The sequence below is a fragment of the Oncorhynchus mykiss genome, chromosome 15 (assembly GCF_057628025.1).
Source record: "Oncorhynchus mykiss isolate SJ-2025 chromosome 15, ASM5762802v1, whole genome shotgun sequence".
Taxonomy (NCBI): Eukaryota; Metazoa; Chordata; class Actinopteri; order Salmoniformes; family Salmonidae; genus Oncorhynchus; species Oncorhynchus mykiss.
In genome coordinates this window covers 80167367-80172366 of record NC_143036.1, presented here as the reverse complement: position 1 = coordinate 80172366, position 5000 = coordinate 80167367, and positions in this window count along the sequence as shown.

Genomic DNA, 5000 nt, shown 5'->3' with positions numbered 1-5000 from the left:
CTAGAATGTAATAACTCTCAGATACTACAGACTAGAATGTAATAACTCTCAGATACTACAGACTAGAATGTAATAACTCTCAGATACTACACACTAGAATGTAATAACTCTCAGATACTACAGACTAGAATGTAATAACTCTCAGATACTACACACTAGAATGTAATAACTCTCAGATACTACAGACTAGAATGCAATAACTCTCAGAAACTACAGACTAGAATGTAATAACTCTCAGATACTACACACTAGAATGTAATAACTCTCAGATACTACACACTAGAATGTAATAACTCTCAGATACTACACACTAGAATGTAATAATTCTCAGATACTACAGACTAGAATGTAATAACTCTCAGATACTACACACTAGAATGTAATAACTCTCAGATACTACACACTAGAATGTAATAACTCTCAGATACTACACACTAGAATGTAATAACTCAGATACTACACACTAGAATGTAATAACTCAGATACTACAGACTAGAATGTAATAACTCTCAGATACTACAGACTAGAATGTAATAACTCAGATACCACACACTAGAATGTAATAACTCTCAGACTCTACAGACTAGAATGTAATAACTCTCAGATACTACACACTAGAATGTAATAACTCTCAGATACTACAGACTAGAATGTAATAACTCTCAGATACTACACACTAGAATGTAATAACTCTCAGATACTACAGACTAGAATGCAATAACTCTCAGAAACTACAGACTAGAATGTAATAACTCTCAGATACTACACACTAGAATGTAATAACTCTCAGATACTACACACTAGAATGTAATAACTCTCAGATACTACACACTAGAATGTAATAACTCTCAGATACCACACACTAGAATGTAATAACTCAGATACTACACACTAGAATGTAATAACTCTCAGATACTACAGACTAGAATGTAAAAACTCAGACTCTACAGACTAGAATGTAATAACTCTCAGATACTACAGACTAGAATGTAATAACTCTCAGATACTACACACTAGAATGTAATAACTCTCAGATACTACACACTAGAATGTAATAACTCTCAGATACTACACACTAGAATGTAATAACTCTCAGATACCACACACTAGAATGTAATAACTCAGATACTACACACTAGAATGTAATAACTCAGATACTACAGACTAGAATGTCTACACATCGATCCCACTACCCTCTGAGATGCTGTCTACACATCGATCGCACTACCCTCTGAGATGCTGTCTACACATCGATCCCACTACCCTCTGAGATGCTGTCTACACATCGATCGCACTACCCTCTGAGATGCTGTCTACACATCGATCCCACTACCCTCTGAGATGCTGTCTAAACATCGATCCCACTACCCTCTGAGATGCTGTCTACACATCGATCCCACTACCCTCTGAGATGCTGTCTACACTCTACACGCAGCCAGACAGTCAACGCATTACTTTCGCCAGGCACACCAGCCAATGCATTCACGTGCTCGAGTGAGCATGTTGCCATGCTGTGGTAGGGTAGGCCTCACTAGCAGTGATGGAGGGAGGCTGGACTTGGAGCCAATGGTAACCCAGAGCTGTACCGATGCCCCCAGGCTCCAGCATCTCTTCCCTCTGACTAGAAACAGTCCAATGGTAACCCAGAGCTGTACCGACGCCCCCAGGCTCCAGGTAACCCAGAGCTGTACCGACGCCCCCAGGCTACAGGTAACCCAGAGCTGTACCGACGCCCCCAGGCTACAGGTAACCCAGAGCTGTACCGACGCCCCCAGGCTCCAGGTAACCCAGAGCTGTACCGACGCCCCCAGGCTACAGGTAACCCAGAGCTGTACCGACGCCGCCAGGCTCCAGCATCTCTTCTCTCTGACTAGAATCAGTCCGTATACGCCTGGCGGTCTCTCCCCTCCTCAGAGATGACAACTGGGGGACTGAAAAAAAGATATACTGTGTCCAAAATTCCACCCTATTCCCTATATAGTGCACTACTTTAGACCAGAGCCCTATTCCCTATATAGTGCACTACTTTGGACCAGGACCCTATTCCCTATATAGTGCACTACTTTAGACCAGAGCCCTATTCCCTATATAGTGCACTACTTTAGACCAGAGCCCTATTCCCTATATAGTGCACTACTTAAGACCAGAGCCCTATTCCCTATATAGTGCACTACTTTGGACCAGAGCCCTATTCCCTATATAGTGCACTACTTTAGACCAGAGCCCTATTCCCTATATAGTGCACTACTTTAGACCAGAGCCCTATTCCCTATATAGTACACTACTTTAGACCAGAGCCCTATTCCCTATATAGTGCACTACTTTGGACCAGAGCCCTATTCCCTATATAGTGCACTACATTAGACCAGAGCCCTATTCCCTATATAGTTCACTACTTTAGACCAGAGCCCTATTCCCTATATAGTGCACTACATTAGACCAGAGCCCTATTCCCTATATAGTTCACTACTTTGGACCAGAGCACTATTCCCTATATAGTGCACTACTTTAGACCAGAGCCCTATTCCCTATATAGTACACTACTTTAGACCAGAGCCCTATTCCCTATATAGTGCACTACTTTAGACCAGAGCCATATTCCCTATATAGTGCACTACTTTAGACCAGAGCCCTATTCCCTATATAGTACACTACTTTGGACCAGAGCCCTATTCCCTATATAGTGCACTACTTTAGACCAGAGCCATATTCCCTATATAGTGCACTACTTTAGACCACAGCCCTATTCCCTATATAGTGCACTACTTTAGACCAGAGCCCTATTCCCTGTATAGTGCACTACTTTAGACCAGAGCCCTATTCCCTATATAGTGCAGTCCTTTAGACCAGAGCCCTATTCCCTATATAGTGCACTACTTTAGACCAGAGCCCTATTCCCTGTATAGTGCACTACTTTGGACCAGAGCCCAATTCCCTAAATAGTACACTACTTTAAACCAGAGCCCTATTCCCTGTATAGTGCACTACTATAGACCAGAGCCCTATTCCCTATATAGTGCACTACTTTAGACCAGAGCCCTATTCCCTATATAGTACACTACTTTGGACCAGAGCCCAATTCCCTAAATAGTACACTACTTTAAACCAGAGCCCTATTCCCTGTATAGTGCACTACTTTAGACCAGAGCCCTATTCCCTATATAGTACACTACTTTAGACCAGAGCCCTATTCCCTATATAGTGCAGTCCTTTAGACCAGAGCCCTATTCCCTATATAGTGCACTACTTTAGACCAGAGCCCTATTCCCTATATAGTGCACTACTTTAGACCAGAGCCCTATTCCCTATATAGTACACTACTTTAGACCAGAGCCCTATTCCCTATATAGTGCAGTCCTTTAAACCAGAGCCCTATTCCCTATATAGTGCACTACTTTAGACCAGAGCCCTATTCCCTATATAGTGCACTACTTTAGACCAGAGCCCTATTCCCTACATAGTACACTACTTTAGACCAGAGCCATATTCCCTATATAGTGCACTACTTTGGACCAGAGCCCTATTCCCTATATAGTGCACTACTTTAGACCAGAGCCCTATTCCCTGTATAGTGCACTACTTTAGACCAGAGCCCTATTCCCTGTATAGTGCACTACTTTAGACCAGAGCTCTATTCCCTATATAGTGCACTACTTTAGACCAGAGCCCTATTCCCTATATAGTGCACTACTTTAGACCAGAGCCCTATTCCCTATATAGTGCACTACTTTGGACCAGAGCCCCGTATCTGATCAGCCACTCTTCAATGATTAATGCCTGATGTGCATTGAGACACAGAACAGCTCTAGGTTGGAAGGGAAGGAAGAGACGGCAGCAGCCTCCCAAACAGCCATATGTCACCGAAGCTCCGTTACGCTGTCAGTGTCTGTAGAACGAGGTGGACGGATGGTACGTGTGAGCAGAAGGCTGAACAACACAGGCTGTGTTTATACCGTGGTAGTCTGTTATCATCACGTCTCACCAGAGGGGGAGTGCTGTGGGCCGCGGCGACGGGCCCAAGCCTGATTGAAATGGATGTTTTGGATTTGTTTTGAAGGTCATAGTAAGTGGAGTAGGGACCTTTTCAGCCATACAGCAAGACATGTCTGTTTATCTGTTGAGAGTAGTAATTCATCTAGCCTGGTTCCCAGATCTGCTTGTGCTGTCTAGCCAACTCCAACTGTATATGGATACTGTCGTGGTGACAAAGATCATATAGGAGCGTGGCAAGACAGCACTAACTTGAGAAGAATACAACCAGGCCAACAGGCATTGTGAGGTAACTTGAGAAGCATACAACCAGGCCAATAGGCATTGTGACTTGAGAAGCATACAACCAGGCCAATAGGCATTGTGAGGTAACTTGAGAAGAATACAACCAAGCCAATAGGCATTGTGAGGTACCTTGAGAAGCATACAACCAGGCCAATAGGCATTGTGAGGTAACTTGAGAAGCATACAACCAGGCCAATAGGCATTGTGAGGTAACTTGAGAAGAATACAACCAGGCCAATAGGCATTGTGAGGTAACTCGAGAAGCATACAACCAGGCCAATAGGCATTGTGAGGTAACTTGAGAAGCATACAACCAGGCCAATAGGCATTGTGAGGTAACTTGAGAAGAATACAACCAAGCCAATAGGCATTGTGAGGTACCTTGAGAAGCATACAACCAGGCCAATAGGCATTGTGAGGTAACTTGAGAAGCATACAACCAGGCCAATAGGCATTGTGAGGTAACTTGAGAAGAATACAACCAGGCCAATAGGCATTGTGAGGTAACTTGAGAAGCATACAACCAGGCCAATAGGCATTGTGAGGTAACTTGAGAAGCATACAACCAAGCCAATAGGCATTGTGAGGTAACTTGAGAAGAATACAACCAGGCCAATAGGCATTGTGACTTGAGAAGCATACAACCAGGCCAATAGGCATTGTGAGGTAACTTGAGAAGCATACAACCAGGCCAATAGGCATTGTGAGGTAACTCGAGAAGCATA